This window comes from Microtus pennsylvanicus, chromosome 17, assembly GCF_037038515.1.
Source record: "Microtus pennsylvanicus isolate mMicPen1 chromosome 17, mMicPen1.hap1, whole genome shotgun sequence".
NCBI classification, from domain to species: domain Eukaryota; kingdom Metazoa; phylum Chordata; class Mammalia; order Rodentia; family Cricetidae; genus Microtus; species Microtus pennsylvanicus.
In genome coordinates this window covers 12103907-12113257 of record NC_134595.1, presented here as the reverse complement: position 1 = coordinate 12113257, position 9351 = coordinate 12103907, and the positions used below count along the sequence as shown (strand labels likewise).

Genomic DNA, 9351 nt, shown 5'->3' with positions numbered 1-9351 from the left:
ACAGTTAAAATATTTAAAGAAAACACAATAGTATACATAATCTAGACTCTTTGTTTATTTTACATCTTTATGTCGCTTATTTTTCTTCACTCCTTTCATCTATGGCTGTCTGTACTCTGTCTCTTTAAATACTCTTTTTTAATTGTTTTAAAACTATTTATTTCTTTTTATAACTGTCTTTACTCTTTTCTTACTCTCTCTCAAGGCTACGTACATTTTCTAAAGACACTATGACCCATTCAGAGTTTTGTTTTTCCATCTGAATCTGTCTTTATTTTGTATCTGTAATCATTTTCTGAACAGGAGTGCCTTCTCTTAAAATGCTAAGTGGGCAAGGCTAGGACTAAGGCTGCTTTACCTTTTGACTCTGCCCAGTCCAACATGGCAGAGGTTTGTTAACTGCCAGCTCTACTAATCATGCTCTCCATCCCAGCTCCAGGGACGCAGTGGGTCCATTTCACCATCAATCAACCTGTAGCTCTCTGCTCACAAATCCCGTTCAAATGCTCTGGAGCCAGACCTCCCAAAACAGCCAGAGCCTTTTGTGCCAGCATAAACCAGGAAGCCCTCCCCTAAAGAAGCTGAGCAGCCTTTTCTGCCAATACTGATTCAGGAAAACCTCTCTTAAAAGAGCCACAGTGCCCCTATTCACCACCTTCAAAAAAAAAAAAAAAAACCGGCTACCAAGAAGCTATGCTAAACTCTGTTCTTTTGTGTCTAGAATTCCTTCTCAAGCTCTCTCAGGTTTTATGTGGATGTAGTTACCTCATGTTGGCATACCATTTTTGTAGGCAGAGAGTGCTCGTTCATTTCCCGGCTGCCCAGACCCAAGAAATAACACAGAAATTATATTAATTACAACACTGTATGGCCAATAGCTTAAGCATATTTCTAGCTAACTCTTATATCTTAAATTAACCTACTTCTATTAATCTGTGTATTGCCACTAGGCTGCAGTTTACCAGGGCTGGCATGTTACTCCTTTGGCAGCTACATGGTGTCTCTTTGACTCTGCCTACTTTCCCTCTATATCTCTGTTCAGATTTCTCTCCTGGCTCTGCTAAGCCGTTGGTTGAAACAGCTTCTTTAATAACCAATGGTAATAAAGCATGTTCATAGCGTACAGAGAGGAATCTCACATCACAAAGGGACAATCGTCGTCTGCAGATGATGTAGAGCCTTGCTCTGAAATCCCAAAGGATAGTCCACCTGCCAAAGGCTCCAAGTAGCATCCCTGTCACTGAGACCTTGTCATAGTCACTGTTCTTTCACTGTGAAGAGAGACCGTGACCAAGGCAACTCTTACATAAGAAAGCATTTAATTGGGGGCTTTCTTATAGTTTCAGTAGTCCATTATCATCATGGCGGGAAGTGTGGCAGCAGGCATGGCAGGCATGATGCTGAAAAGGAAGTTAAGAGGTACATACTGATCTTCAGGCAGAGAGAGAAGAGGGGGAGACTGGGCCTAACATGGGCTTTGAAACCTCAGAGCCCACTCCTAATGAAACAGTTCCTCCAACAAGCCACACCTACTCCAACATGCCACACCTCCTAATTCTCTCTAAAGTTCCATTCTCTGGTGACTAAGCATTCAAATATATGAGCCTATGGGGCCATTCTTACTCAAAACACCATATGTTTCAAGTATTATTGAGTCTGCTGGATCATGTGGTCCAAGTGGCAGAGCAGCCTGGACCTTTTAAAAGCCTTCTCCTTTTCCAGGCTCCACTCAAAGCAAACAGCTTTCCTAGTCACTTGGTATATGGCCTGGAGTAACACACCTAACTGAAGAATGTGCTATCTCCAGATCCAAATAGGCCAACAAAATGTTGTGCTTCTTACTTGGTGGTGGGACCAGGTCAATAACTTATCCTTCACCTTAGAAGAAATATTTCTGCATGTTTCACACCACTGGACTCCCTAAGAATTTCACTGAGGTAGAAGGCCCTTGAAAGGTGGTTGGATTTATTTCCTATCCTCTGATCCACGTGTTACCAACAAGTCCAAAGTGGTTGCTACCTCCTGCTTACTTGATTCAATCGGCATAGTATCATAAATACAGTGATATTTGTGGAAGGGAAATATGATCAAGATCCTTATGACAGGGCAGGAGAGTTAATATATCCTTGAGGTAAACTGTAAAGGTATACTGCTGGACTTGTCAACTGAAAGCAAATTGCTTCTTGTGGTCCTTATAGACTGGTACTTAGAAAAAGGGCACTTGCTAGATCAATAGCCGCATACTATATAACAGGATGGCTTAAGTAAGGACACCACATCTGTTACAACAGCTGCAATTGGAGTTATATCTGATTGAGTTTTCAATAGCCAACTATCATCCTCCATGAAACTCCTGTCTTATGCACTGGGCCAGAATGGAGAGTTAAAGGGGGATGCGGTGGGAACCACCACCCTTGTGTCTTTCAAGTCCTTGATGGTGGCACTAATCTCTGCAGTTCCTCCGGGGATGCCATACTGTTTTTGACTCACTGTTTTCCCTGGCAGAGATAACTCTAAAGGCTTCTCTTTGACCTTTCCAACCATAATAGTCCTTAATCTATAGATCATGGAGCCAATGTGAGAATTCTGCCAACTACTAAGTATATCTATCCCAACTATGCATTCCAGGACGGAGGAAATGATGACTTTGGAGACCCACTGGACCTACTATAAGTTGAACTTTTGATAAAATTCCATTTGGCACCTGACCTCCGTAAGCCACCACTTTAACTGAAGAGCCACACTGTTCCTTCTGTTCTACCCAAATCAGTGTCAACTCAGAAAAAGGCTCCAATAGACCCCAGAAAGTCCAATTATTTTCTTTCCCCCAGTGTTATACCTAGAAACCCCTGTAAAAGGTCATAGGTCTGTCTGGGGAAGGACTGCAGAAAGGCTAACAGTAAAACTCTTGGGTATTTTGTCAAGGTCCTTGCTCAGGAGAACTTGGCTGTCCCTTCATTCAAGGGGTTCTGGGTCTGCAAACTGGCTTAAGTCTGGAAACTGGTTCATGGGCTGAGAATCCCCTTTGCAATGATCTATCCAATGGAGCCCTTCTTTCATTTGCTTGAGGATTTTTCTGCTTATACGTATTTAACAAAAATACAGTAGACTTCTTTTTTTATTGTTCTTTGTTTTTTGAGACAGGGTTTCTCTGTAGCTTTGGAGCCTGTTCTGGAACTCGCTCTGGCCTTGAACTCACAAAGAAACATCTGCCCCTCCTCCCGAGTGCTAGGATGAAAGGCATGCACACCACCACCTGGCTATATTAGGTGTCTTATCTGTTTCATGCCTGGAAACACCATAATGGATTGGTCAGTACCGATGATCTATATGTATCATAACACAATTAATAATAAATTTTATTGGGCAGTGGTGGCACATGCCTTTAATTCCTGCACTTGGGAGGAAGAGGCAGGTGGATCTCTGTGAGCTCAAGGCCAGCATGGTCTAAAAAATGAGCTCTAGGACAGTCAGAGCTGTTATACCAAGAAACCCTGCCTCTAAAAATTAAAAACCAAAACCAAACAAATAAAATCCCTGAAAAAAATTTTAAAAATGCCAATTCTACTGTGTAGCAACTCACCCTGAAATTCTTTTCTCTAGTGACATCAAGAATCATGGTTTCCTCTGAACAGAAGTCCCTGGAAAGAAGTCATCAGGCTACCACAGGTGACACCTACAGCTGTGTCTCTGGCCTACGTCCCACGGCTGCTAAAATCATTACTGTGCTCTGACAGACTGTGTGACATCTGACTTGATTCTGGGTGCTTGCTGAGGCATTCACAGGCTGAGGCTGTTCCTCAATAGTATGTGCAGAGTAGGGAACCTTCATGATGGGAACACATTTTTGAAGCAGTATCTTTCAAAACTATGAGACACAAATTTAAAAACAAACAAATAAATAGAGGCTGAGGTATAACTTAGGGGTAGTGCACCTGTCTAGCAAGTCTGAGAACCTATGTTTAATCTCCAACTCTGTGACACCTCACCAATAAAAAAAAAGCAAGAAGTGAGAGGAAGTAATTGAAGAAGAGAAGTCAATGTGTGTCAAGGCCCAAAAGACTAGAACTAAGATCAATAGGAGAAACCTTGTATGTCTTTAAAGAGTGAGAGAAGCCACTCAGCTAGCATATTGAAATTATTCTATTCAGAAAGGCCACTTTAGGTTTTAGTCACAACACTAAGAACATGATAAACCACTGAAATTTTAGTTTAGGGATTGACTCACTGGATTTGTTCTATAGAATAAAAAGATAAAAGAAAAAAACCCCACAACAAACAACCACCAAACCTTCTGTCTTTAAAAGGCAGCAGAGAGGAATATAGAAGATGATTGTGAGGGAAAAAGATGCTGGTAGAGATTAAAATGGGGGCAAAAGACAGTGTGAGGCGTCAGGTAAATATTGAAAGGGTAGACCCAACACCATCAGTGAGTGGCAGGGTGTGATGAGCGCAGGACCATGGACAAGGCTTGAGAGCCCCAATTCTCTCCTTCAAGGAGGTTCCTCTCTCCTGACTGGGAAACACATGGAGGGGTAGATGATGGAGGGAGATGAAGACTTCTCTTTGGGACTCATTGTCGCAGAGGTCTCTGTGAAACTTGTTAGTGGACATACTCAGAAAAACTGTCCTAGATCTGGGCTTGGGGACTCACACCTAAGCCAACCTAAGTAGGCTACAGAATAATTCTTGGTTTCAAAAAGAGTCAATAAATCTTATTGGAGTTGTAAATTTGGCCCCTCAACACATCAGTGACAGTGGAATCTCCCAGGTTACAACAATCAGGCAAGAGGAGCTGCAGGGTGAGGAGAAGGTTTAAGACAAAGTTCAAGGAGAAAGTAGCTGGATATTGTGAAAGCCAAAGACAGGGCATTGAAAATACAATCAACCATTTTTTTTTAACATTTTGAGAAGGTATTTGAAAATCTAAGAATGACTTGGAATAAGCAATGTCATCAGAATAACAGGCCACACTGGTTAAGGCGTTTTGGTAGAGTGGTGTCGAAGAAGCCAGTCTAGAGGAAGCATGCCAGACAGTATTCAGGTCCACTTGAAGTTGATGACCGTGAATTTGTAGACCATGAAGATGTGTAATTGAACTCTAGTCGCTCAACAGTCCTTGCACAGGCACACACAAAACAGGCAGATGGCTCCATTCATCTGGGACTGGGATTCTGCCAGGAGGCTGTGGGGAACAAAAAGGAGTCAAGGGATTTTGGCAAGCGTGATGGGCTTGATGGGCCATGGAAGCTAAGCAGAATAAGGAAAAAGCAAAGGCAAGAGGGAGGATGTCAATCAACTGGGAGGATGAGGACAGTTGTGAGCTGTAGGAGAGTGGTTGTACAGAGTGGGGTTTTAGGGCAAGGCAGAGCAATTTGGCACCTTGATATTGGGAGTACCGCCTTAGGAAGCCGAGGAAAGGGAGTAGAGACTCGTTGTGTGCCCAGGACTCTGTTAATGCTTGCTTCTTGAACTTTGCTAATAGGATGGATTTCTACTTTCCAAAAGTTAATACTGAACAACAATTATATAGTTCAAATGGAACTTCTGTTGGTGGTAATTTCATGACCAATACAACACAGCATGGACTGTTAGTTCTAGTAACATGTAAACGAGGAGTTTCTCAAAAGTAGTTGCCAGCATTTCTGTCTGGGTGCTGGTGTTATGTATAAGATTTTAAGGTATCCCTTTCAGTCACAGCCCACAGTGATCTGAACAGCACCATCAGCATTAGTAGCTGGAATTCCTTGTTCAGAGCTCAAACTCTTGCTTCCTATGTTTCACCAAGATACCATAATGAATCAGTCCCAAGATAGACCATGAAGTTCTTATGTTGTTTTTCAATGTAGAGGGTGTGAGACTGTAACTCTTGAGATGAAGGGAGTCTCTCTGAAACAAACCAAGCCCAACCAATCAACCAACCATCCAACCAAACAACTAACCTATCAACCAACCAACCAACAAACCAATCAAACAACCATTACTGAGCCTTTACAAATACTAACAAGAAAGGGGTGGAGTTATGGGATGTTCTGCAGCTACAAGTGGCAAGGTTGCATCAGAGTGAAATAGGACTGCCAGATCAGAATGCCAAGGACATCTCCATACTTCTTCTTTTGGGGAAGGACAGCACAACATGTTTACATTGACCTTACATTGGCTATAAATATAGGGTTGAGCTAATTCCAAGTGAGGAAGACTTAATTTATTTCATACAACTTTATTCAAGAAAATGATGAGCTGCTATTGAGGAATGTAGATATGCTTGCCACAAATGTATAGTTATAGTAATGTTCATGAATAATTACAGATACAAGACAGACAATAACGTAGCAACCTACCATCCGCCACACAATGCTTTCTACACTTTACTCATTTCATTGACACATTTTTCTCAGAATTCATAAAAGTCAGATATTCAATATATAACACAAGTTTCAAAAACTTGAAACCAACCTTTTAAGTATTTGAAGAGGAAAGTTCGGTTTGTGAGGTTAAACTAAAACTTTCAATCTAATAACTGGGAAAATTACACATGAAAATCAATAGCAAACTGGGCATTGGTGGTGCATGTCTTTAATCTCAGAACTTGGAAGGCAGAGGCAGGTGGATCTCTGTGAGTTTGAGGTCAGCCTGGTCTACAGAGCAAGTACCAGGGTGATAGGCTCTAAACCTACAAAGAAGCCCTGTCTCGAAAAACCAAAAAAAAAAAAAAAAAAAAAAAGAAAAAAGAAAAAAGAAGAAATAAGAAAAAAAAGAAAAAAACAAAAGAAAATTAGTAGCAAAAGAAAAATATTCCAGATCACTTGAAACAATACGAGTGTAATAAAATACTTGGCTGTTTTTCTTGGATCAGAAACCATATCAACCTTCAGGAGCAGAGAAAGAAAATTCTATTTAAAAGAATGTTCATATGTTCAGTTTAAAAAGAAGCCTCAAGCTTTTTCCCAGGCGGCTGCCGAAGATGGTGGAGAGGCAGGTTCTGGTGTTGGACGGCTGAGGTCATCTTCTGGGTCGCCTGGCGGCCATTGTAGCCAAGCAGGTACTGCTGGGCCGAAACGTGGTCGTTGTTCACTGTGAGGGCATCAACATTTCCAGAAATTTGTACAGAAACAAGTTGAAGTATGTAGCCATTCTCCGAAAGCAGATGAACACCAACCCCTCCTGAGGCCCCTACCATTTCCGAGCCCTGAGCCACATTTTTTGGCGCACTGTGAGAGGCACATGCTGCCCCACAAGACCAAGCGAGGCCAGGCTGTCTTGGAATGCCTCAAGGTGTTGGATGGGATCCCTCCACCATATGACAAGAAAAAGCAGATGGTGGTCTCTGCCGCCCTCAAGGTTGTGCGGCTGAAGCCCACCAGGAAGTTTGCTTACCTGGGGGCGTCTGGCTCATGAGGTTGGATGGCACCAGGCAGTAACAGCCACTCTGGAGGAGAAAGGGAAGGAAAAAGCCAAGATGCACTATCGGAAGAAGAAGCAGCTCTTGAGGCTACGGAAACAGGCAGAAAAGAACGTGGAGAAGAAAATCTGCAAGTTCACAGAGGTCCTCAAGACCAACGGACTCCTTGTGTGAGCCCAATAAAGACTATTTGTACCTCATGCCTGCCTGGCCTGCTCTTCCTCCACCGCCGACTAGGGAAGTGGGGACAAAGGTGCTTTAGGCAAGAGGGTGTTTTTATAAAAGCTCTGAGCTGGAATTACTTGGGCTTTAGTGTTAATGACTGGGCTGCTCAGCCCATCAATGTCTTCTGCAGCTGTGAGGACGGAGACCTAACATCTGGGCTGGGATTCAGAAGTGCACACTGGGAAGCCACTGCCTTTTCCCCTTCCCAGCGCTGCTCAGAAAGCAATTTTACTTTCTTGTTGCAGCATTCTGTTGTTAATAAATTATTTGATTGTTAAAAAAAATAAAATAAAAAAATAAAAAGAAGCCTCAATTGTCATCTCTCACGCCTCCTTTCTCTCTACAGAGTCCACTTCAAAATTAAGATTAAATATCAGACCCAGGCTAGGCAATTTCTCACCCCCTGAACATCTAAAATAACTTACACAAGAGAAAGTCTATTTTGGCTCACATTTTTGGGGTTTTAGTTCACAGTCATCTAGCCCCATTGTGTCTGGACATGTGGTAAAATAGAGCATCATGGCGGAGGGTGGGCTGAACAGATATGCTCACCTCCTGGTAGTAAGGAAACAGAGGAGAGGGAGTTGGGGAGGGGGAGGAATAGTGGAGAAAGGAAGGAAGGGAAGGGAGATAAAATCAACTAGGCCTGACCTACTTACTAATAGTCAATCCATTTAGCTATGAACTGGCCAAGGATTGATCCAGTGATGAAGTTAGCGCCTTCAAGATTCAGTTACCTCTCAATATTAATACCAGCTAGAGACCGCACCTTCTACACGGGAACTCTTTGGAGGAGGAGGTCACTTCAAATTTAAAATGTAATGAGACCCAAGAGATCATACACTGCATATAGTTACTATTGAACTGTAAGTAAAGACTGCACTTTCGTTTTCTCAGCTGCCCAGACCCAAATAATCACACAGGAACTGTATTAATTACAACACTGTTCGGCCAGTGACTCAGGCATGTTCCTAGCTAGCTCTTACATCTTTAATTAACCCAGTTCTATTAATCTATGTATTGCCACGAAGTTAACCTATTTCTATTTCTATTAACATATATCTATTATTTTATATAATAGAAATCTATGTATTGCACCAACTTCCTGGCAATACATAGATTAATAGAAATGGGTTAATTAAAGATGTAAGAGCTAGCTAAAATTATGCCTGAGTCATTGGCTGAACAATGTTTTAAATAATACAGTTTCTGTATGATTATTTGGGTCTGAGCAGTTGGGAAATGATTCTTCCTACACTGACTTTAGATTTGTATCCATGAGTCAAAATCCGTACCAATATAAAGTATTCATTTCTATATCAAATCCCTCTTACTTTTTTTTTTAGAAATTAATGACCATTAATCACTTATAGCCAACCCTTTTAAAGTTTAAATAAGCATTTTTAAACAGTCATTTTTGGAATTTGGGCATTGTTTTCTCCAAACTGGTTTCTGATCTTTGTTAGGTGAAGTATTTTTAGGGTCCATGGAGACCTTTCAGGAGGTCTCATTTCATCAAACCACATTAGCCTGAAGGAATCCACAGGTTTCCATCCTCTTTGGAAACAAAAGCAGAATCTTTTTTTTCCAAAGTTACATGTCCTCAGACTCAAATTTTGAAGTCAAGGAATCTTTAAAATATATTTTGGTTTAGCATAGCAGTCTTTATAATCAAATGTCTCTCTGTAGTCAAAAAAATTCAAAGAAAACACATTAACATATGG

The 9351-nt window shown here is 41.5% G+C and overlaps 1 pseudogene; it reads left to right on the top strand.

Annotated features, from left to right (window-relative positions):
- The first annotated feature begins 6964 nt into the window (after positions 1 to 6964).
- LOC142836913 (large ribosomal subunit protein uL13 pseudogene) lies at positions 6965 to 7602 on the top strand (annotated as a pseudogene).
- Positions 7603 to 9351: the final 1749 nt, after the last annotated feature.